This window comes from Somniosus microcephalus, chromosome 5 (assembly GCF_052327205.1).
Source record: "Somniosus microcephalus isolate GS21.2 chromosome 5, FLI_Smic_1.0, whole genome shotgun sequence".
Taxonomy (NCBI): domain Eukaryota; kingdom Metazoa; phylum Chordata; class Chondrichthyes; order Squaliformes; family Somniosidae; genus Somniosus; species Somniosus microcephalus.
In genome coordinates, this window is record NC_140991.1 from 122848755 (window position 1) to 122874709 (window position 25955).

A 25955-nucleotide genomic window follows, 5' to 3' on the forward strand; every position below is an offset into this window, starting at 1 on the left:
TAATACCTCAGCTGAGGGAGGGTGATAGGTGGTAATTAGCAGGTGGTTTCCTTGCCCATGATTGACCTGAAGCCATGAGACTGGGTTTGCAACCACGGTAACTGCAAGTGTGCAGAGAATGGAGGAGTCCATGTCAAACATGAGCAATGCCGTGGTGCACGCATTGGCGACTGCAGGTACCACCTTGGAAAGGATGGCAACCTCCATGGAGGACATAAATCTCCAGACTCAGGAGAACATGGTAACATTCTAAACAGGTGGTCATCTATGGAGGATAGATGGGCATCTATTGAGGAGCTAAACCAAAGGTTCATGGACGTCCTTGTTATGAGGAATGTCAGCACAGAAATGGATCCTCATGGCCTCACTGTTGTGCAGCAAGGTGCTCTCCAGCTATTTCTAGCAGTGAAGAGCGGGTGACCCATGCGCTCTAGGCGCTCACACTCACATGCCACTGCAGAGCCCTCAGTCAGAGCCCCAGGTGCCTCACCCAACTGAGATGGCGGTCTATGTCCCTGCACATATGCAGGAGGAGCAGACTGTTGCGAAGCCCTCCAAGGCTTCCAAACCCAGAGGATGCCTGCCAAAGGTGTCTAAGCAGGCGCAGCAGGGAAGTGAACACACTGTACATCTGCTGAAGCCACAGGGGAAGCACCACGTAGAAGCACGCGTAAGAGAAAGCTAATGCACAAATAGACACAAGGGTAGTCACTTGGGTGATTTCATAGTATACCAATTTACATTTGTGATGTTTATTTCTACTGTATTAAAGTTATGCGATGTGAATGATTCAATGCATTGTCCTATGTGTGCTCAGAATTGGAACTGTCACAGTGAGGATTGAGGATGCCTTTCATCTGCAGTAATGGTGGGGAGAGTGATAGGAATGCATAGTTCATTGTTCAGATGTTGTATTGTGTGGAATGAAGGTCCTGCCAACCCTCATGTGCCTGTGCCAGCCATATGTATGTACATCGTAAAGTTATGCGAATCTGGCATGGATTAGTCGATCCCTTGTCTGACGGCCACACTTACAATCTCAAAACACCTGAAAAATGTCCTGCAATCAGAAAGTTCTGGCTTTTGAAGTTAGCTTTAATGCTACACTTGCAGCTGTGAACTAATCAGCTTGTTGGAACATCCGACACAATCAGCTGGCGTGTTTCTGGAATACCGTGGAACATGCTGAAAATGTTGCAAAATTGAAAAGCCCTCTCAAAATAAGATTAAACAGGTAGTTAGCTGTTAACTACCTTAACTGCCTCTCCTGCCGCTTGGTGTTGGGTCTGATCAGGAGTCGCAGACCCGACACCTTGGAAAGTTGCGTGGAGGCGGGTTCACAGTGGATTCACAACCCGCTATCAATCATCTTGGATTTAACTCCGGACCCGCCTCCAAACCCGCCCTCTGAGCGCCAGCAAAATCACAGCCTTAGCAGGCCCTGCACCTTGTCCCTACAGGAAGAGGGCACTCCATATTGGGCAGAGAATTTTTTTTAACTTGTTTGGCTTTCTCATAAGCTAGATTGGAAATCCTTAAGCATGATAACGGGTTTCCCTATGTGTCAGACCCAGGTAATTAAAATTAAAACAGTAAAATAATTACTGCAGTTTACACTGTAGCATCCTAAAAACCCCAACGTTTTCTGCTTTCCTAATGAAAAGCTTGTCTCCTGGTTACTAAGGCATTGCTATAAAGTTAACACTAGCGGGCCTTCCTGTCAAGCAGCAGCTGCTGAGAACTGGAAGACTCATTAATGCAACAGGATTCAACTAATAAATGTGGCAGCGTGGCCTACAGCCAGTAGGTGTTTGGCCAAATGAATGGCCCGTATTTTCCGATCGCAGGCCTCCCGCGGGCGGAGGCCTGCGATCTGGAAAAATCTACACTCTTACCTGAGGGCTCCCGGGATGCACACGCTTCCGCTCCTGGGCCTCATCAAACTTGAAGTGCGCAGAGCCCATGTATCCCAGAGGCGCAGGTAGTTCACAGTGTCCCTGGGATCATGTGGGCCATGGGGAGCCAATCAAAGAAGGGAATCTCCCTTCATACACTTAACAGGAAGACTTGTCAAATATATGAATGGAGATTAATGAAAAAACATAGTAAAGCTTTAAATAAATTTTTAAAAAATAACATTTTATAAATGACTTGAAATTACAATAAATTAAGTATTTTAAACAAAAATTAAATTTTTGGGGTATCCCCGATTCCACATTGTATAAAAGCCCTTTCATACTACTAATACTCCCTTCAGATTGCATCAGTAGCTTTGACAGATGCACTTTGAAAGGACTTTTTGATAGGCAAGTGCAGTAGCTGTGGAGGCAATCTACTGACAATAGCAGAACTGTTTTGGAAATTCTAGAGTGGAACAGAGGGGTCAGAGTCAACCCCTTCCTTCATAACATTCTTCAGCCCACTGCTCTGCATGTCAAAACTGTTCCTGCCACAGGTCATCTTTTGCATCTGGCTCCATCCCACCCATCAAGCAGTGACTTCTTCCCTCACAGCCAACTGGGGACCAGTGCACAACAATGGGGATAATTTTCACTTTGGGTGCAGGCGGAAAAGTCAATACAAAGGAAAATGAGGTAGGATGTATAACGCTCAGCCAATCAGCAACCTTTAATTTTTCATCCACACCCGAAGTGAAAATTACCCCCAATGTTTGATACATTAAAGATGACTAGGTGAAGAAGCAGGCATTCTTCATATTTTCTAGCTCCTCACTCAGTTGTATCATCTAAAACTCTTGACTAATGGATATACTGGCTGTTGAGACTTGATAGCCGACTGTTGTCTATAGCTACAAAGATAAATTCAGTGATCCTGTGCTCCTAGCAACATTCTGTGCTTAAAGAGAGAGCAGGTCGGAGAACATTGTGACCCAATTCTCTGACCTGTGCTCCCTTCAAATGCAACTCCCTGCTGGGAGAGTAGGATTGAACTTACCCTGAATTTACCCTATAAAAAACATTCATCAGATCAGCAATCAATTTGAGAAAATCCAAATGAAGCTGCCAATTTGATGGCGAGGTGTTCTTCATGAACAGAACTGGGTGAACTTTAATACTCACTGCTAAATAAAGAAAATATTCCGATTGCACAAAGTTCTACCAAAAGAAATTCAGGGAAAAGAACAAATTAATTTACAAGCTATTATTTAGAACGTCAATCCTAAATCATTTGGAGAGTAGAGCATAATGAAAATATTTTGTCTATAAAGTTGACACAATAACGATTTCACTTTATTGTTGTATCATTATAACACACTATATAAATCAAGAAACACCAAATAGAACAATCAGAACAGAAGACCAAATAGTTTCAGTCATTCGTAACTGCTTGGAATATTATAAACCAATTCTGTATAAATGCATTCATTTTATTTCAAGGCTTTGGTGAATTAGTTAGATATAGAATCATAGAATAGTACAGCACAGAAGGAGGCCATTCATCCCATCGAGTCTGCATTGGCTCTTTCAAAGAGCCACTTCCCCGCTTTCTCCCCATATCCCTGCTAACCAAAAGTGAAGTGGCAATAATTGTTGAGATCTGAGCATGTGAAATTGTAAAAATATTCCAGCAGGGAGCAGGACAGAACTTCTGCCCACCACATTGAATTTGCTGTAACTCAGTCCCAAATCCTAAGGAGAGATTAATTTAAATTGTATTGAAAGTTTATCTGCTAAGCGAAAGCCTGATACTAAATTGGTTCCAGGATGTCTGAAGAAAAAGAACTCTTAACAGGACACATTGTAAAAGACCACACAGCAGAGGATAGATCACTATACACAATAACAACCTATATTTATATAGTGCCTTTAATGTAATAAAACATCCCAAGGCGCTTCACAAGGAGCCGTTAGGGCTAATGACCAAAAGCTTGGTTGAAGAGGTAGGTTTTAAGGAGCATCTCAAAGGAGGAAGGAGAAGTGGAGAGGCGGAGAGATGTAGGGAGGGAATTCCGAGCTTAAGAACTAGGCAGCGCAGGAGATCTAAGGGGATGAAAGAGCTGGAGGAGATTACAGAGATAAGGAGGAACGAGGCCATGGAGAGATTTGAAAACAAGGATGAAAATTTAAAAATCGAGGCGTTGCTTAACTGGGACCAAATGTAGGTCAGCAAGCACAGGGGAGATGGATGAGTGGGACTTGGTGCGAGTTAGTACACAGGTGACAGAGTTTTGGATGACCTCAAGTTTATGGAGGGTAGAACTAGGGAGGTGTTGAATCCGTGAATCTTAAGGTATGGTGTTCTTCAATAAATAGACGGAGACTGCAGATCAACAATCAACAGGTGTTTACTGGATGAGGGTAGTCCAGAAACTAACAGTACAGATGCCTGCTCGAAGCTTATAGACAGGTGTGGTCACTGCCGGTACTACAGTATACAGGAGCTGTAAAAGTAGTTCTCTCTTAAAGGTACATACACTACAATTCCTCCCCTTTTAGATTAACAGTACCATAACATTCAAATAACAGTTAACACTTTAACATGCACATTTAACTGAAATAGTCCATTTATAGATTCAGTCTTTGGGGCGGCTTCCTGATCCTTTCTGGATAGCGCCTTTCCTGAGTGTCTTGTTCTTGGTGCGGAGGCGATTCTGGCCCCCTGTCGTCGGTTAGTTCATCAGTTTCCGCTGCTACTGTTTCTGGGGTAGATGCTACCGGTATGTCGGGTTCATCCCCAGGTACGCGAGACATGGAGTTGACTCGTTCCTGTGACGCTAGGATCTGGTCGACATGGCGTCTCACAATGTTCTCCCCGACATCCACTGTGTACATTACTGGCCCCTGCCGTGTGCATATCGTTCCGGGTTGCCATTTCTCTGTTCGGTAGTTGCGGGCCAAGACAGGTTGTCCTACATTGAAGCTCCTTGTTGGCTTCTCATTGATGTGCTGGAATTGCTTATCCTCAACATTTCTTCGCACATTTGGTCTGAGCAAATCCAGACGAGATCTCAACCTTCGGTTAAAGAACATCATGGCCGGGGTCTGGTTGGTAATTGCATGTGTCGCATTTCTGTAGGCTAACAAGAAATTGTCCACCTTATGCTGTAGTGGAATGTCATCATCGCACATGGCCCTTACTGCCTTTTTAAAGGTTTGTACGAACCTCTCAGCCAATCCATTTGTGGCTGGATGATACGGGGCGGATATGTAATGCCTTACCCCATTCCTTCTCATAAATTTCCGAAACTCTTTGGACACAAACTGTGGTTCGTTATCAGAGCAAATCTGCTCTGGCAAGCCGTTCCTGGCAAATATGGAATATGGTCCGTAGGACTGCAATCGTTTTCTCCGTAGTGGTGGAGGACATTTTGATTACCTCATGCCATTTCGAGCGCGCATCCACTGCTATTAAGAACATTGAGTCCATGAATGGACCAGCAAAATCAATATGCACCCGTTGCCATGGAGAGGAGGGCCACTCCCATGGGTGTAGAGGGGCATGTGGCGGTGCATTTTGAACCTTCTGGCATCCTGAGCAGCTCTTTGTTAGGTCCTCGATTTGTTGATCGATCCCCGGCCACCACACATAAGCCCTAGCAAGGCTTTTCATTTTCATCCCTCCCAGATGGCCTTCGTGAAGCTCATTGAGCACTCTCTCCCTTAACTTGGGTGGAATTACCACTCAGGATCCACACATCACTCTCCCCTGGCATACTGACAGCTGTTCTTTTCTGGATGAGAATGCTGGCAACAGTGAGTCGCCATGTGTTGGTCATCGCTTCACCGTCAAATCATATACCCGAGACAGTGTCGGATCATTTCGGGTCTCCTTCTCTATATCCGCGTTAGTTACTGGCAAGCGTTCAATTATCGACAAATAAAATATTTCGATAGGGTCCACTGCTGGTGCTTCCTCCGCAGTAGGCAGTGGCAGGCGTGATAGCCCATCAGCGTTTCCATGCTGTTTCGTGCCCTTATACTCTATTTCATATTGGTTTGCCCCTAGAAAAAGGGACCATCTTTGTAGCCGTTGTGCAGTCATCACCGGAACGCCCTTCTTTGGATTAAAGATGGAGAGAAGTGGTTGGTGGTCAGTCAGCAAGGTGAACTTCTGCCCATGCAGATAGTGGTTGAATTTTTTTACTCCCCATACTAGGCTGAGGGCCTCCCTCTCAATCTGGGCGTAGTTGCGCTCGGCTGAGGTTAGTGACCGAGACGCAAAGGCTACTGGCCTCTCCAACCCGTCTGGGAATTTGTGCGACAGCACCGCTCCAATACCATAGGGTGATGCATCACACGCCAACCGAATTGGTAGTGCTGGGTTGAAATGGGCCAACACCTCTTTTGATGTGATCAATTCTTTGCACTTCTGGAAAGCTCGTTTACATTCGTCATTCCACTTCCATGGTACCCCAGTTTGCAGTAGGGTGTTCAGTGGGTGTAATACTGTAGACAAATTTGGTAAGAACTTATGGTAGTAGTTCACCAGCCCGAGGAACGACCTCAGTTGTGACACATTTTCTGGTGCTGGAGCCTTGACTACTGCCTCAATCTTTTCAGGGGACTTATGTAACCCCTCTTCATCAATAACGTGGCGACAATACGAGATCTGCTTCTGGAAAAACTCGCACTTGTGGCGATTAGCTCGTAGCCCATATTCCTTCAATCTAGTGAGCACCTTCTCCAGGTTGGCGAGGTGATCACTGTCATTTTCGCCCGTGACCAGGATGTTGTCCAAATAACACTGGGTCCCTGGAATCCCTTGCAGGACTTGATCCATTGCCCTTTGCCAAATAGCCGGAGCCGATGCTACCCCGAACACCAGCCGGTTGTATTGGTAGAGACCTTTATGAGTGTTGATCGTGAGGTATTGTTTCGAGGCTTCTTCTGCCTCCATTTGCAGGTACGCCTGGGCCAGATCAATCTTAGTGAAGCGTTTTCCTCCAGATAGCGAGGCGAAAATATCTTCAACCCGTGGAAGTGGATATTGTACTGTGTGAAGGACTGGGTTCACTGTCACCTTAAAACCCCACAGATGCGGACCTTCTTTGGTTCCCCAGGCGTATTACTCAACGACCTCTTCATTACAGGAACGATGGGTGTAGGCCACTCGCTCCAGTCCACTTTGGACAGTACTCCTGAACGCTCCAAACCGTCCAGCTCTGCTTCGACGGCTGGTCGGATCGCATAAGGCACCGGTCTGGCCTTAAAAAACTTTGGACTTGCATTTTCCTCTATTTTAATCATCGCTGTTATGCCTTTTAGTGTTCCGAGTCCCTCCTGGAACACTTCTTGTGCGTCAGTTAGCATTTTTGACAGTGGTCCAGGTGTGACGTCGTCATCCTTTTTGGCCTCAACCTTCAGTGCCTGTATGGAATGCCAATCTAATTGTATCTTCCGGATCCATTCATGTCCTAGTAGTGGTGGTCCTCCATCTGGCAATACATATAGGTCCATTTTTGATATTTCCTGGTCTTTGTATATCACGTTCACCCTTATTTTTCCTTTGGGGTAGACTTTTTGCCCAGTGTACGTCTTCAAGACAATCTCTGTAGCTTTCAAGGGTATATGTGAGAATAGCCGCTTGTAGTCCCTTCGGTTTATGACTGTTAGGGCTGATCCTGTGTCCAAATCCGTTTTCACTTGGACTCCGTTTATCTTGAGCGTGACCCAGATAGTCTGGTGATCCTCCATTTTGATTACCTTATGTAGTTTCAGACAACCCAGCTCCTTGCTTCCGGAGTCTGTATCACTTTTCTGTTCATCTGAACTACTGTCCATCACCTTATGTACCTTTTTGTACTTCTCCTGTGGAGATTTCTTGCTGCTGGTTTTCTTCCCTGACCTGCAGACTCTTGCTATGTGTCCTGCTTTTCCACACTGTCTGCACACTTGGTCCTTGAACCAATAATCCTTCTGGTCATGTGTTGTTCTGCCACAGCGATAACACTTCCCTGCTCCATATGACATTTCATTGGTGCCACATTCTTGCGGTCTCCGTTGTATCTCTGCAGCACCCCGTGCGGCTGCTTCGTGTGATACTGCCATGCTGAAAGCCTTGTCCAGCGTAAGATCCTTTTCTGATAGAAGCCGTTTCTGGGTTCCTTCACTTTGAAGCCCACACACAAACTTGTCCCTTAACGTATCTGCTAGTCCCATTCCAAACTGGCAGTGTTTCGATAGCTTGCGCAGTTCCGTTAAATACTCAGCATTACTTTCGTCTTTATGCTGGTTCCTTTTGTGGAACTTAAATCTTCCTGCTATCAGCAGCGGTGTGGGGTTTAAGTGGTCCTGTAGGATTTCCACTATGCTTTCGAAATCCTTATCCACTGGCTTCTCTGGGGTTATTAGGTTTCGCAGTAAGCCATACGTTTTTGCACCCATGGAATTCAACAAAACCAGTGATTTCCTGGCATCTGGCACTTCATTCGCCTTGCAGTACACCTCAATGCGTTCCACATATGTCGCCCAATCTTCGACTTCATTGTCGAACGCTGTGACACTGCCACTTTTCGGCATCCCTGGGTGTGGTTAGACTAGCTAAAATGGCGTCTCCCGCGCTCTCCCTTCTTCTCCGCTGGCTCAAAATGGTGTCTCCCGCGCTTTCCTTTCTTCCCGCGCTCGCCCTTCTTCTCTGCTGCGGCTTCAAAAATGGCATCTCCCGCGCTCTCCCTTCTTCTCCGCAGCTCAATTGCGTCTCCCGTGCTTCCTTTCTTTCCCCGCGGACGCTGCTCAGCCCTTGAGCCCTGGCTGCGCTCTGCGCGTTCTCCTGTGCGCCTCTCTCGTTGCCGCCGCTCGGTCCTAAACCCCGGCTGTGCTTTACCCTCTCTCTCTTTTTTGTTTTCCGTCGACGCCGCTCGGTCTTCAACCCCCGGCTGCGCCCTGTGCGCTTTACCCTCTCTCTTACCCCGTCGACGCTGCTCGGCCTTTTCTGTGCCGTCGGTCGGCTCCAGCCGCCGCTGTCCGGGAAGGGTCTGCGCTGTACCTGTTGCCGGTCTGTTGCTGGATCGTCGTGGCTGGGGAACCAAGCCCAGCTCTCAACAGCCTCCCCTGCGATGTTCACTCTCTGCCGGATGACTGGGTGGTTGCTCGTGGTCGACGCCCGTGCTTCTGGCCTCGACTTTCTTCCACTGTCCTCCCGGAGCGAATCCTTGAGAGGAAATGCAGAGTTGCAGGTAGATTTGAATCGACCTCGTCGCCACTGTTGAATCCATGAATCTTAAGGTATGGTGTTCTTCAATAAATAGACGGAGACTGCAGATCAACAATCAACAGGTGTTTACTGGATGAGGGTAGTCTAAAAACTAACAGTACAGATGCCTGCTCAAAGCTTATATGCAGGTGTGGTCACTGCCGGTACCACAGTATACAGGAGCTGTAAAAGTAGTTCTCTCTTAAAGGTACATACACTACAGGAGGCTTGCCAGGAGTGCTTTGGAATAGTCAAGTCTAGAGGTGATAAAGGCATGGATGAGGGTTTTGGCAGCAGACAAGTTGAGGTAAGGGTGGAGACGAGCGATATTATGAAGGTGGAAATGGGCGGTCTTAGTGATATAATGGCTATGAGGTAGGAAGCTCAATTCGTGATCAAATATGACACCGAGGTTATGAACAGACTTGGTTAGCCTTAGACAGTTGCTGGGGAGAGAGATCGAATCAGTGGAAAGGGAACAAAGTTTGTGGCATGAACCGAAGACAATGGCTTCAGTCTTCCAAGTATTTAATTGGAGGAAATTTCTACTCATCCAGTGCTGGATGTCAGACAAGCAGTCTGGTAATATAGAGACAGTGGAAGGTCCAAGAATGGTGGAGGAGAGGCAGAGCTGGGTATCATCAGCGTACATGTAAAAACTCACGTTGTGTTGCCGGATGATGTCACCAAGGGGTAGCATGTAGATGATAAATAGGAGGGGGCCAAGGATAGATCTTTGGGGGACACCAGAGGTAACAGTGAGGGTTCAGGAAGAGAAACCATTGGTTGTGGCTGTAAAGATAGAGATGAAACCAGGTGCGTGCAGTCCCATCCAGCTGGATGACGGTAGAGAGGCATTGGAGCAGAATTAGAAACAAGAACGAGTCCAGGCTGGTTGGAGGTCATTTTGAACACCTGCATAGGTTATGTTGTGGACACAGCAAAAACAAGTGTGTCAATCAATCATGGGCTGTATTTGTAGGAACCTATTGTTGACAAGCCACCGTGACAAACCACCAGAGGTGTGATTCTATGATAAGGCTTTTTAAAGCTAGGCAGAATTCAGAGTAAAGAGACACACCTCCACCGCAACTGCTCCAACCTCGCCTTTCGCTTCCTGGTGGCACTACCTTACCTGGTATCTTCCTGACTGGTCGCTACCTCACAGCTTCATGCCTATGTAGGCTTACAGATTACCTGTGAAGCAGATAACCTGGCTGCAAGAGAAAGTCACGCTGCGCTACAACGGTATCCATCCAAACACTTGGAATCTTCCCGACAAGCAGGAGCCAACCATGAGTATATAACTTTCGTTATGGGGTTAGTCTAAGGTAGACTTTGATTTCCAAAAAGGTTATGCGTTTTGGAAATTCAGACAGTGTTATTGTATTGTTGCATTTCTAATTCATGCGTAAACCCAAGATATTGTTAAAATTCTAATGTCAATTTTATAGTATATTAATAATAAATGATTGTTTATTTATGTAGCCATAGTTTGTGCCTGAAGTTTCTTTAGGAAAAAGAGTCCATTAAGCTAAAAATAAATTTAAATCATGTGGAGATAAAAAGGCAATTTCCCAAATTAAAGTGTAAAATCATTTTGCACCTTGTTGCTTCTACAGTGTGCCTATTCCTGTAGCTGTGCAACAGGGATGATCAGCTTGCAAAGCCAGTGCAAATCTCAGAGCAGCATTCAAGAGAGGGAGGCAGTGACTGGATTGGCCCGAAGGTAAAGGTGAGCAAATTATTTTTTTTTTTTACTTCTACCCCAGGACAGTAGGCCCAGTCCAGAGCAGTAATTGATCAATCAGCAAATGATTACTCAGTGGTGCGGCCCCTTTTCAGCACACGACATAATGTACGAGTTCTCAAATTGATTTATTGAATTCAAGTTCACAATTTGGCACAATGGGATTTGAACTCATGATCACTGGGTTACTAGCCCGGTATCATAATCTCTATTCTACCATACACTATCCTTTGCATCTTAGGAAACATATTATTCAATAAATCCAAAATGATTTCAGATTACAGCAACTAAGGTTAATATTCAGGTGCAAAAAACTACAGCAATGTTAATCTAAAGTCACCAGCAGCAAAAGATACTGGAGTCAAAAATATGCAGCCTTTCTGGTGTCAGAAATTAGTCCAAGATCCAGCGTATCTGGGTCCCAGTCATAAATCTGGGATTCCACAGGCCCTTGTAACTGGAAGAGTCGCCACCTCTTCCCAACCCCTTACGGCGTAGAAGGGGTTGGGAAGAGGATGCCCAATGCTGGAAGTTCCTGCATTCTCAGCATCACAAGGACACAGCACAAAATCGGCAGCAGTACATCTGGTGAAACCAGGCACACCGAGTCTCCAAATGGCAGTTGTGGGTCTATTCTGGCTGAGGATTGTGGACTGGATCCCCAAGAGTTCAGGCAAGTGAAATATATTTTTTCATATTTTTGAAACAGCACCCTTACAAAGAAGCTGAGGAAGCAGTTCCTTAACATTTCCAGAGGGGGCCCTGACACCGTTCTCTTCCCCGCACTCCTCTGGTTCCTTGGCAGGCACATACAAGTCAACCCACATAAGATGACCCCAATACTCCACCCAAATAAACAAAAATAAATCCATAGCCCTCATGAGTTATTATCCACTAAAATTCTCACCTTTGCGTCAGCTGTGGCACTGCGTCTCTGGGTTGTTACTTGATGATGACCTAAAAACAACAGTTCAAAGTAAGTCTGTCTCCATTTAACTATACAACAACAGCTCTCAGCAATACAAGTCAAGGCACATGTTTTAACCATGCCCTGTTAATGAATTATATGCTTTCCACAGTATATCAATGTTAGGTCAATATAGCCCCAACATTCGCACTGCAGCATCAAGTATATGACTCCTCCTAAAATTTTTAATGTAATATTATCACGTTTTGAGAAAAAAAAGCCATTGAAACAAATGGCCCAAAATTTGCGGTTGGAGGCTTTAGGTGGGCGGATGCCTCCGACCTGTAAAAAAATCTATGAATTTACCTGCTGGTCCGGGAGGTGCAGAGACTCGCGCTCCTGGGCCTCACCGGGTACCCGCAGGCAGAGGCCCACATATCCCAGGGGCTCAGGTGGTTCCCAAGCGCCCATGGGATCACATGGGCTGGCCCAACCAATAAAAGAAGGGAATCCCCATTCAAACTTATGGGAGTTCCGTACATACGGAATCCCCATAAGTATGAACGGGGATCACTTAAAAAATACACAAACACATGAAATAATTTTTTTTAATTACATATTTAAAATTGATTAAAATTCCATTTAATTAAATATGTAAAACAAAAAATGTATATGTTTTAACAGGGCTAAAAATAAACTTACCTTATTTGTCAGGGTTTTTAATGTGCAATCACCTCAGAGTGATAATATTTTCTTTTTCTATTTTTTAAAACTCTTATGCTGGTAAAAACAGGCCTTACGCCTGCTTTTACCAGGCGTAAGAATTTCACGAGCCTCCAGCGGGCGGAAGTTGGGTAAATAGCGTAACTCTCTGCCTGCGGGGCACTTTTCCCGGGGATGCGGAGGATCTGTCAAGAGAATGTCTAAACCCAGAACTTGCACGGCCCTTACGGGCGCGTGCGCACCTCATACTCACCCGTAGGGGTCGCAAAATATGGCCCAATAAAAATCCACAATCCAAAAGTAAGTTCAACTCCTGCAGTTTAATTATGGCTGACTATCTGACCTCTGGTTATAATGAAAGTTCCCAACATGAGCTGATTAAAACAATCTGGCCATTATTAATCCATCTTTTGTCTCCATACTTCAGCAGAAAAGATTCACCATAACCATTTTTGCAGAACAATATTGTCACATCTGCATGCTGAAGCAAGTAACAAACACCTCAAGGCCAGTAAGAGCCAAAAGCAGGGGAAAAATATAAAACCAGTAGTATTAACAGCATTAATCAACACAACATAATCAGTGACTGTAGGTTCGAAGTTCTGCTACTTCCAAATGGACTAAATCCATTACCAGATTCTTCTTATTATGTTTTGAAGTATTTTCTAAACTTCCTATCCTAGATCATTTTGTCTCTAATATCATAGATCACTTTCATGGGTGAGTTCCAACCTCTCATTTGTTTAAGAGTCTGTCCTTGCCTTGAGATACAGGTAAGTTTTTGAAATGTGCCCAGAAAACAAAGAGCAAACTCCATCTGCTAATTCCTTTTAGCTATGGAGTTATATCTCACTTCAGTTTTTGAAAGCAATAGAGCATCACTTCATACCTCATTTTCCATTTAAAAAAGCAAGAAAATATGTTTTACAAAAGAGGAACATGCACTTAAAATAGTTATACATTTATTGTAGGCAACCTTCTACCTAACCTTTCAAGTGAACAAAGTAATTTTAAAAATCACAACTCCAGAAACTAAATCACAATGTTGTAAATAACTTTTAAAATACACAATGTTTCTTTTTCTTTTAAATAAATATCAGCACTGACTAATTGCTCCTCTGAAATTTCAAACCATCTCTTCTCATGTGAATTTTTAACTACCCACTGATTTCAACAGATCAGTTTTTTAATATAATGAAAAAGAGTACCTAGGACCTCCTGGATTTTGAATACTTAACTCTCAAACTAAAAGAAAGAAAAGACTTGCATTTATATAGCACCTTTCACGACCTCAGGATGTCCCAAAGTGCTTTACAGCTAATTAAGTGCTTTTTGAAGTGTAGTCACTGTTGTAAAGTAGGAAACACAGCAGCCAATTGCACAAAGCAGACTTCCACAAACAGCAATGTGATAATGATCAGTTAATCTGTTTTTGTTATGTTGATTGAGGGATAAATATTGGCCAGGACACTGGGGGTTACTCCCATGCTCTTCTTCAAAATAGAGCCATGGGATTTTTACATCCACTTGAGACAGCAGAAGGGCCTCGGTTTAACGTCTCATCCAAAAGACGGCACCTCAACAGTGCAGCACTCCCTCAGCACTGCACTGGAGTGTCAGCCTAGATTTTTGTGCTCAAGTCTCTGGAATGGGACTTGAACCCACAACCTTCTGACTCATGAAAGGATTTGCAAATTTCATGTCTCCCCCGAAGATTTACTTTTGGCTTATTGGAGAAACCCTGGCTGGACTGAGTTTAAAATCCAGGGCTCCAGGGCTCAACAAGATGGCTGCGGTCAACCTCATGGCCAAGGCCTGTAAGTTTCAGTTTGGGCTGACAAAGAAGGAACTTTCCAGAAATTAGAAGGCAGACAAACCTTCTGCATTTATGCATGAGAAGCAAACCAGTGGCATTCGGGCCTCTGATTAAAACCCATCAAGGCCGTTTGCACAGTCAATCAATATGTAATAGCTGCATTCAGACCTTTGTTAGAGGACATCAGCACTGTTTGCAAATGATCAACGGGGCATTCAAGCTGGAATGGCCCCATCACGAAACCAGTGGGACAAAGGGAAACACTTATGAGACGTTCAAAAACCGATTAACCGGCCATCCAGGTCGATGGGCCCAGATCAGTTTCCTTTGTATAAGCTTCAACACGTCCAGGTCAGACAAAGGAACAAGCTGATCTGGCGGGAGATAAGGACTCCCAGGAGGGGTATAACTAGTCCCTCGGGAAGCCATCTCTCTCTCTCTCTCTCTCTCGCCTCACCTCCAGTGCCCTGCCGTATCATCAACCCAGCGAGAGGATCATCGATGAAGAGCCCATCCAGGAAAGTAGGACACCCGCAGTTACATTTGAATTACTGGGGTATCTGCTCTGGGGCAGTGAAAACCTAAAAACATCGACAGGCAACAGGGCATGGAGCAGGCGTTTCAACATCCTAGACTGGTGAGCATCAATTTTCTGGCCCATCACAAGACAACCTAGATAGGTGGGAGTTAAGGAGTTAAGGGGATTGCTAAAATTGTCATTTTAGTCATTTTCCCTCGATGTGTCCGTTTCTCCTCCCCCGCTAAGTGTAATTGTGTTGCATCCATAGTGATTTTCTCTGTATAATAATTATTTCTCTATTTTAATAAACATTGGGTTTCTTTGCACCAAACCACTGGTTTCGTTTGTCTGTATCGCTACTCGTAAATAAGTCCGGTGCTCAGAACTAAAAAGGGGGAAGCGGTTCAAACCGCACGGGGCTGGGGCAGCTCAGGCACACGACTGACTGACCAGACAAAAACCTCAAACCAAAACCCCCTACAGAAATTGCGAGCCAGGTAGGAGCATCGGCGACAGTATGCGATATGGCAGACAGTGGTGCGGAGGGAGAAACAGCAATGGAAGAGAGGTTGTCCACTTATGTGTGTAGAAAGGTTAATATTGCCAAGGAATGGGTGGGCGCTATGTTAAAGGCCGAGCGTCCCATAGACGCCGTTGCCCAGTGGACGGCGAGTAAACAGCATAAGAGGGCAATTGAAAAGGCAGTCTGGTTAATATGTTATAAGAAACAGGTCCTAGTGCTGGACAGGGTTGTAGCAGCACAGGTTGCCAAGCTCAAGAAATTGGCCCTAGAAATGCAGGATGTTTTAGCGGAAGAGAAGGTGCTAGTGGCGCTTCAGGCGTTAAGCCAAGAAAGAGAGCAGACGGCCAAGGAACACCAGGCAAAGGTAGAGTGCCTGGAGGCTCAGGCCCTCGGAGTGCAACGGGAACACCAGGCAAAGGTAGAGCGCCTGGAGGCCCGTGCCTTCGAGGTGCAACGGGAACACCAGGCAAAGGTAGAGCGCCTGGAGGCCCGGGCCGTCGAGGTGCAATGGGAACATCAGGCTAGGGTAGAGCGCCTGGAATACCAGACCGCTGAAAGTAAAGCCAGCGCTAGGCGCAAGATGGAGCACTTAGAATACCAGGTCAGAGAGGCGAGGGGTAGCGAGATGAAGCTGCAGGACACAATTTGCGACCTCACCCAAAAATTAAAAGAGCAGGAGGAGAAAGTAAAGGAGGTAAAGGCAGCATACAAGCTAGCCTGCGACCGGGGGTTCGAGGAGGCAGATCACGGGTCCTGTAGGGAGGAGATAGAAAGCTTGGGCATGGCCTTATCGAGGGCGAAGGGCATGGTATGCCTCATCAGCCCAAAGGTGGGCCAGTCGGACTTTACCGGCAACCCAAACAGAACCGTCCCACAGGCAGCACCCAGAACAAAGTTGGCTAGGGAATCAGAGGTCCCACGGCCGCCACCCATAGCTCCGAGTTTTCAGGAGTTCTGGCAGCAAGGGGGGGTGGAGGATGAAGCGGTAGGGGAAGCACAGCAGGCCCCGCTAGATAGGCCGGGACCAGGGCCGGTGTACCCCCTCCGACAACGGAGGTATGGCCCGCCCGTTGAGGACGAGGACCCAGGGGCCATCCAAAATCAGTTTGTGGTGCCGCATGGCACCCAACAGCTCAGGGCCATGGTTAGTCACATCCCCAAGCTCACCGAAAAGGGAGACCTCTCTCTGCACTTCAGGGAGATAGAACAGGCAGCGTGCGTCAATGACTGTGATGACGCAGAGCAAGCTAAGATGCTGCTGTTTTCTCTGGGGAGTGAACTCCTCCAGACCCTGTCTGATGAATGTAAAAAGGGGCAGAAAGATTATGAGGATTTGAGGAGCGAGATATTGGAGGCCATGGGACTCAATGTCGGTAGTCCATTCGCCCGGGTGGAAAAAACGGTACAGCTCCCAGGGGAGTCCCCGCAGGCGTTCGCAGACAGGCTGTGGCCAGTCTACCAGAGCGCGTGCCTGGGACTGCCAGCGCGGACATTACTGAACCAAGTCCAATTGACCCACTGGCTCCGTTGTCTAATGACAAACTGCCTGCCCCAAATCCGAGCCCAGGCTGCGGCCTGGTTTGACCCTAGTAGCCCCCAGACTACCGAGGAAACGGTGATCCGCCAGCTCACGATAGCATTTAAAAATGAGGGGTATCGAGACGCCCCAACCCAAGGGAAAAGTCCATGAGGTTAAACCTGGGGGCCAGAGTAAGAAAGAGTGGCACCAGGAGGGGAACTGTCCCTCCCAGGCTAAGTTAAACTGTTATGGGTGCGGGAAGGACGGCCACTGGCGCAAGGATTGTAAAAATCCATGGAAAGACAGTAAAGTAAAGAACTCCACAGCCCCAGCCCAGAAGGCAGAGACGGAAATTGCTCTCGTTGCGATCGAGTCATTTTTACAGTCCCTACGATCTCTCCTCCTGGCCAGCCAGGGGAAAATAGCAGCCACCACCAGTGCTTTGACCCCATCTGCCCCATCCCACTCCCAGCAATGACTAGAACCAGCGCAGCCTGTCGACCTGTGTCCCCGCGAAAATGCTGAGGGGAGCAGGCCCTATGTTAAGATGGGGGTGAAGACGGTGCAGGGGAGATATTCGGTGGACACTGGAGCTTCCAGCACGGTGGTCCATTCGGAAGACCTGACCAATTCACCCCGGTCTAACAAGGTCCCATTTAGCTTAATGGGATCCACAGGGAACGAGCAGGCTGGGGAAAGGTCAAAACCTTTGGCCATAGATTTAGGATCCCTCCATACCACGTGGGAGGGTAACCACAAGACCGACGAGGTGGCCAAGCAGGGGGATAGGGAAGGAGAGTTCTGGGACCCCTGTAGAGCAGGCCCAGTAGCAGCAATCCGGGACAAGGGAGGCACACAGGGGGTAGCTTTGGCCCCGGACCAAAAGCAGGTCCAAGCCCAAGATTCCGCCTTTAAGGCCGCCCTGGTAAGGAGAAAGAATTTAGAACAGGGTTACTGGCAGGCTGCTAGTTATATTAAACAAAGTACTGTAAGTTGTTTAAACCCGAAAAGAAAGAGCAGCCAGTTGGGACAAGGTCTGAGGTTGGAAATCCTCAGCCCGCAGCGGGTACAAGCTCACAGGCTGCACAGGCAGGCGCTGTAGCTTGTGTTAGGGGAGGAGCCATTCCGCCCACTGTTCAGGACACTCCCCCAATCCTCTGGGATTCAGATGGGAAGGAGCCCGAGCGCGAGAATCCCGCCCCCGACCCAGGTTTGGAACCTGGGGGCGGAGACTCACAGCTTGCTGCAACAGGCGGCGAAAGGTTACCTGTCCTCAGCCCAGGTTTGGGAGGGGAGGGACCCAGGGGAGAAGGCCCCCAGCCAGCGAGGACTGTGACCCGAGCCAAGGGTCCGCTTGCCAGGGTAGCCCCACCAGTAGTACTCCCTAGGAGGTCTCCTCGGCCACCCCAGTCCAGAAAAGTATGGTCACCGGCTCTTCAGTTAAAAAGGGCGACCTCCCGAGTTAAAGAGAAGTCGGAAGACAAAGGTCCCCAACTGGCAGCTACAGACTGCAAGGGACCGGAAGTGCAGGTCAGTGCAGCCATGCCGCAGGGAGCAGCCTGCAGCAGACCAAACAGGGATTAGGCTGGCCACCCGGAGACGGGCGGCGGCTGTATATAGTTTAGGTAGTTTAATTTTTACGTTTATATAGTGTTGAGTTTAATTTAATTCTAATTAAGGTGATGGTTAGTTTTAAGTAATCTGCTCCGAGTGTGTACATTTGAGTCGAGGTCGCAAGACCCGACCATGCTTCACCCAAGCCAGTGAATCTCTAGGGAACCTGGCTGTGTGCTTCTATATCTGTTACAGGAAAATTTACGGAATGAAGGGGGGCGTAATCCTACTCGCCCTGATAGGACTGAGCTTCGGAAGGCGAGGTGACATGGAGGATTCCCACCTCTATGGGTGCTCCGGAGACACAGCACCGATAGCGATCGATGGGAGCGGCAAACGGGATGCAGAGGAGAATTTTAGCAATTATGGGGATAGTTGTAAGAATGCCGGTCATGGGTAGGACAGCCTGACCCGCCCCGGTATACAGGGTGGAGAACATTGGAATCATTCAAAGGGGTGCACACATTCGTTTTGCAGCGGTCCCGCCCTATGTCATAAAGTGGGAGCACGCTATGACGGTTACTGACCTCTCGGGGTGCCGTAGCCGGGGAGCACACATCATCGCTACTCATAAATAAGTCCGGTGCTCAGAACTAAAAAGGGGGAAGCGGTTCGAACCGCACGGGGCTGGGGCAGCTCAGGCACACGACTGACTGACCAGACAAAAACCCCAAACCAAAACCCCCTACACTCAGAGGCGAGAGTGCTACCAACTGAGCCAAGGCTGACACATGAGAAAAGAACTGAGTCAAATAAAAATTGAACCTATCACACCACATTGTTTAAGTATGAATTATCACTCTCAAGCTTCGGACCAATGAAAATTGCAACATTGCATCAGGATTAACTTAGGCCATGACTTCGGCTTTAGCTGGTGGTTAAACTCCATGGGCTGAAAATGCACAGGACACAATCCTGGCAGTTGAGTCAGGATTGTATCCACAGGTACCCTCCAACACCGACCCTGCTAGAGTTTGTGGGGTCAAATGGAGGGCACCTAATTACCATAGGGCATGCAGGTGCACGCCACTACGACCATATCACTGGCACTCGCCTGCCGATAGAAACTCAGCCATTCAGTCACTTGGGGGATGGGAATGCAGACCCTGCCACCATCCAACCACATTCCCTTCAGCCCACTGGGCAAGGAGACCAATCTTACAAAATTTCAACTGTCACCGGGGTGTACTGTACTGGATTTAAAGGGACTGTGAACAAACCATAACCTACAGAAAAATACAGGAACCGAGTAGGTGAGCTGTAAAAATCGCCCAGGTCACTTAACTGCCCTGGAGCAGCCAGGAGCTGACACGTTTGTATTTTGACCTGCTGAACTGAGCAGGCAGCAAGGATACCCACCAAAGCCAGCAGGGTACTTTTTAATGCAGGTTGAGCGTCCTGAATCCAGCAACCTCGGGACCGAGGCCGAGCTGGTTTTCATTGTTTTCCGGACTTCGGAACGTGTTTCTGAACCTGGGCGGGCGACCAACCCACTCCCAGGGGGCGGTACGTCAATTTAAATATTATAATGAGGCTGGAAGCCCCCGCGATCGAAGATCCCCTCACTAGGCCTCCGATCCCCACCACGCAGCCCCCCCTACCCCCCAATGATGCTGAGGCCGGCCACAATATTCCCGGCCCACCCTCCATCTGGGAGGAAGAGGCCTCCCAAAGAAACCAAGGCTGTGTGGGTCCAGCTGGCAAGGGATTTATCCTCCAGATCAGTATGCAGCAGAACATGGCTGCAGTGCCGTAAAAGGTTCAATGATGTTGTAAGATCAGGCAATGTGAGTATACCTTCAGCTTGACCCTCCTTCTGCTCCCCTTCTCCTCTCATCACCAGCACTCTGCATTGTCAACCTCCTCCTCCACATCTCACTTTACCCCTACAACCCTTGCACCCTTCACCATCCCTCTCACTCTATGAACCCAATCACTTCACTATTCGACTATGCTGCCTTCACACTCCCTTTCAATGTATGTAATGACAATGATTAACAACGCACAGGGAGAGCCCTTGGACATGGAAGCTCACTCCATCTTTGTCTCCTTCTAAGCATCTATGCTCTGGACTCTCTACACTCACTCCATCATTCTCACTCCAACTCCACTTGTCTCCCTCACTGCAGGAAAAGAGAGCCCACAATAGAAGGGAAAGGGCGAAGACAGGAGGAGGGCCACCTTCCCTAGCCCATCTCACCCAATCTGAAGAGGCAGCCCAGGACATCGCCGGCGCAGAGGTGGAGGTGGAAGTGGGGGACGGACAGACGGGCGATGCAGACCAAGCTGGTGACAGAATAGTTTTGCGTCGCTCTCATTTACACTGCTTGAGTGAATGAAATGGCTGCTGGTGTACATTATTAGAATGCCACTTGAGCATCTGCACTATTGCATATGCATGTCACACTTCTGTCAAATGTCTAACCCATGCCTTTACTCCCCCACAGGACCATCCACAGAGCCCTACCCCACTGTTGACGAGGAAGAGGCTGAGCAACAAGACTCCTCAGGGGAACCTGCAACCTCTGAGAATGCAGCATCAGCAGATGTAAGCGCACCCAGCACCAGCACAGATACGCACACCTCGGTGGGACCTTCAGGACACAGAGTAGTGTTGTCACCGTGTGTATCACATCTCACAGGTGAGCATCAGCAGGTGGTGGAGACAGGGACAGCAGTGGAGAGTCCTCGTTGGAGGTCATAGGACTTTCCTAGCATTGCTCTGCTGCATGTGGACCCTGTGCCTCTGGGTCCATCCAGAAGGAGAGCGGTGCTGGAACTCCAGGAGCAGGTGCCGGAGTCTCTGACAGGTCTTGTCTCCAGGGTCACTGCAAGTGTGGAGAGGATGGAGAAGTCCAACTCTAACATGAGCAGTGCCATTGGGAAGGCAATGGCGCATATACGCAACACCACGGAAAGGATGGCAACCTCCGTGGAAAGGCTGGCTACAGCCATGGAGGAAATAAGTCGCCAGAGTCAGGAAAACATGGTGATTGTTCAGAATAGACTGACATCTCTGGAGGAGTGATAGGCAGCTATTGAGCAGAGAAACCAGAGCCAAAGGAAGTCCTTTTGAGTAGGCCTGCCAGTGCAGCTACGGGTCCCCATGGACCCCCTGATGTGCAGCAAGGTGCTCTCAAGCCACTTGCAAGCGCTGAGGTAGACTTGACCCATGAGAGGGAAGTTGGTGGCAGAGAACAAGGAAGTGGGGGTTCCTCTCCAAGCGCTCACACCTCTATGCCACTCCCTAGCCCTCGGTCAGAGCCCCACCAGAGTCCACACCCAACTGAGATGAGTGTCTCAGCCCCTGTACTGCCGCAGGATGAGCAGATGTTTGCCGAGCCCTCACAGGCTCGGAAACCCAGAGGACACCCGGCAAAGGTGTCGAAGCAGGAGCAGCATCAAAGTGAGCAAGGGGCCTCCACTTCTGCTGAAGCCACAAGGGGAGCACCACGTAGGAGCACGCGTAAGAGAAAAATAAAGCACCATTAGTCACAGGGGTAGGCACTTGGGTGATTCTTTCTGTTTATTGATGAAATGCTATCCCTGTATGAATGTATAAAAATGAGGTGATGGCAAACTGTTGGCGTGATGGCATCTGTTATTTCGCCTTAGGCAGCTCCACATTGCGGGCTTCACAACACTTGCGTGGTGAGGTTGGTGGCCAGAGAGTCATGTCCATTGTCTATCATGTGTTAAGATGGAGCCAAGAACAGTGCCAAAATGCACAACCTATGCAAATCTGGCCAGGATGAGTGCATTCCTTGCATCACGGGCAGCCATGTGCTCACGTGCTGCCGCTGCTGCTGATCGATACACCGCCACTTGGTCCTCCTCCTGCTCCTCCTCCTCCACCTCCTCCTCATCCTCATCTGAGGAGGCTATGAACTGACCACTTGCTCATCAGGAAGCTGCAAGCCACAACGCTGTGCCATGTTGTGCAGTGCACAGCAGACCTCGACCATTCTGGAGACCCTGGCTGCTGAATACTGCAGGGCTTCACCTGATCTGTCAAGGCATCGGAATCGCATCTTCAGCAAGCCAATGGTTTGCTTGATGATGGACCTGGTCGAACTGTGGCTGGTGTTGTAACGCTCTTCAGCCTCGTTAGCTGGCCTCCTGATCGGCGTCATTAGCCACTTCTTCAATGGGTAGCCCTTGTCACCAAGGAGCCATCCGTTAAGTTGGTTTGGCAGATTGAAGAGCAGAGGAACACTAGAGTTCTGCAGGATTAAAGCGTCATGGCAACTACCACTGAACTTGGCGCAAACATGCAAAATCTCCTTCTTGTGGTTACACACCTGCTGTATGTTGAGGGAGTGGAAGCCCTTGCAGTTGACAAAGATAACTGGGTTGTAATGGGGTGCCCTAAGGGCCACATGTGTGCAGTCTCCTGCCATATTTGCAAAGCCAACTGAATGCGCGGTTACACTTGCTTGATCCCTTGAGAAGTGGATGTAATTGTGGGCCTTTGCAAAAAGGGCATTGGTAACCTGCGTGATGCAACTGTGGGCGGCTGACTGGGAGATGCCGCTGATGTCTGCTGATGATCCCTGGAAGGAGCCTGAGGCAAAAAAGTTGAGTGCGGTAGTGACTTTGACAGCCACTGGTAAGGGGTGTCCACCCGCTCCTCTGGGCTCCAGGTGTTGGTGCAGCAGTACGCAGATGTCTCCGACAAGCTCTCGCGAAAGTCTTAGCCTCCTTTGGCACTGCTGCTCACTCATGTTGAGGTAACTCATCCTCTGTAAACCCTGCGAGGGTTGTATCTCCTGCGGCGACGTGCTTCCATGCACTGGCGCCTTCTGCCCTGTGCAGCATCAGGTGGGTGAGCAGGAGGTTGGGGCTGCTGCTGCTGTTGCTGCTGAGCTGCCTCGTTCTGCTGCTGTCGTGGCTACTCCTCATCCAAATCTGAGATCCATGGTGAAAGGAAATAAATGGTTCCCATGCTGCTGGTAGATACCTCCATTGGGGAAGAGCTCAGTCCAAGCGGGGAGAGGGTCTTCCAAGGAGGTCCCACAGTTGAGAGATAGAAGCTGCAGCACCTCCGACTTTGGTAGGCCTGCTAAAAATGCTGAAAGACCTGTGGAACAAATGTTCTGCCACCTGCAACTGCTCCCTGATGAAAGCTCCATTTTAATGGTGGAGCTGCAGCTGTGAGGAGGCCACCCACTTGTCAACCCGCCAGAATCAGCTGGCGTGGTTTAGGAGGATCGTGCAACACGCTGAAAATGTGGTAAAATAACAGGCCTGTTGAAATAGGATTATAGAGGCTCTTAACTACTATTTAAGGGTCTTAACTACCTCTCCCGACTGATGGCGGTGGGACCGAATTGCACCCATCAAACCCACCTCCGGCAAAATTGCAAGGAGACGGGTTGCGAACCTGCCCTCAGTTTTTGCCATTTTGCCAACTGTCCCGCCTCCTCGGGGCTGGGAAAATCGCCCCCACTATGTTCATGCATGTAAAGTGATCATCTAATATTCATTTTTGTCTGAAGGTATCATGTGGTACAAGAATTCAAAATGAACCCAAAAGCTGACGGGATCTATTCAGTTTAATACAACAAGCAAAACATATTTCCCATAATGCATTTGCCCTGCAACAGAATGCTAACCAGTTGTTCCTGTTTCCCATGGCATACTCCCACATCAATTTCTTTCATTTATTTTTTAAAAATTAATAGAAATAGTCCTGAAAAATGACTGCACATTAATACACAACAGTGACTAACCAGATGAGGGATTGGATACACAATTGAAAACACCCAGTATGAGGTCCATAACTATTTCAAAATTTGCATGACTTAAATTATCCATCCCCACAGAATTTTAGTCCTACTCTAAGGATTTCAAAATTAATGTAGGTTCTTCAGTACAATATCTTACTTTCATAAAATCTGTGATTTATTCTTTTGGCAAGAAGTGCAAAGACTGCAACATTGGATAAGTACCAACATTCACGCAATTTGTTCCAATACTGTAAAGAAAAAATGATAAACGGTGAATGACATTAACAAGTAATAGAATTACATGGTAATTTTTGCAACAAACTACCAAGAGAAAATCAGTGCATTAAATCTTAAATGCATTCACAATTAACTGAAAATGAACTTTGAACTGCAAAAGTAAAATCTTTTGTTAAACAAGTAAGTATAACGCTTTTCTGCCCCGCTCCTCTTTGCCGCTAGGTTGGCCTAGCAGGAAACTTAGTGCCGCTCAGGCACGAGCTAAAATTGCAGTAGGATCCCAGTGACGATGAATGTTAAAAAGGACCTCATCGGCTTTGGTGGGTGTCCTTGCAGCCTGCTCAGTTTTGCAGGTTAAAATCGGGGAAGATCATCTCCTGGCAGCTCTATGCCAGGTCAGCAACCTGGGTGATTTTAACTGTTCACCTGAATATCCAGGCGGAACATTGGAACAAGAGTATGCCATTCAGCCCCTCGCGCATGTTCTGTCATTCAATGAGATCATGGCTGATCTGTATCCTAACTCCATCCATCCCTTTATACTCTTGGCTAGCAAAAATCTATCACTCTCAGATTTAAAATGAGTAATTGAGCTAGCATCTACTGCTCTTTGTGGGAGAGATCCACTCTTCTACCACCCTTTGTGTGAAGAAGTGCTTCCTAACTCCATTCCTGAATGGCCTGGCTCTGATTTTAAGTTTATGTCCCCTTGTGGAAAAAGTTTCTCTCTATTTACCCTATCAATTCCTTTCAAAGTCGTAAAAACCTCAATCAAATCACCCCTGAACCTTTTATATTCCACAGAATACAAGCCTAGTTTATAATATTGGCCCAGAACTTCGGGTCTCCACGGGTGAGTACGCATGCACGGGAAACCGGCACTTCCGTTCCCCTGAAAGAAGGGGTTCAGAGTTCGAACGTGTGCGCGGGAGAGGCTGCGCGTGCGCATCAAACTTACTTTTTTTTGCAGGTTTTCCCAGGAAGTTAAGCCTGCAGGATTTACACATATAAAAAGCAGTCGCAAGGCCTGCTTTTTACAAGGTAAGTGGTGAATTAATTAAAATTAAAACATTTTTTCCACAGGTTTATTATTTTTAAATACTTTAAAGAAAGGTAAGTTTATTTTTAGCCCCGTTAGAAAATAAAATTATTTTTTTCAAAAATTTAAATTATTGTTTAAAATAGTTATTTCATGTAATTTATAGGTTATTTAAAAAATGTGACTTAAAAAAAAATTATTTGAAGATTTAGTGATGTTTTGGGGCCCGTAGTATTTATAAGTTTTGACAGCCCTTCCTGTCAAACTTATGAATGAAGCATTCCCTGCTCCGATTGGCTCTCCATGGCCCACGTGATCCCAGGGGACGCATCGAACTAACTGCGCCCCTGGGATACGCAAGCACTGCGCGCCGGCAGGATCGGAATTCCACGGGGGCCCACAGCACAACGGCTGGCGCGCAAGGT

At 47.5% G+C, this 25955-nt stretch overlaps 1 protein-coding gene across 9 annotated transcripts in view; it reads right to left on the reverse strand.

Annotated features, from left to right (window-relative positions):
• LOC147117288 (poly(rC)-binding protein 3) overlaps nucleotides 1–25955 on the reverse strand; it is a 676376-nt gene that overhangs the window by 402812 nt on the left and 247609 nt on the right. For 7 of the 9 annotated variants that reach the window (XM_085988147.1, XM_085988142.1, XM_085988144.1 and 4 more), the window contains one exon: nucleotides 11811–11860. The gene's annotated coding sequence lies outside the window, so the exon portion shown is untranslated. Of the gene's footprint in view, nucleotides 1–11810; nucleotides 11861–24411; nucleotides 24483–25955 lie in introns of those variants that run through there. The other 2 variants (XM_085988148.1, XM_085988145.1) reach the window with 1 other exon arrangement.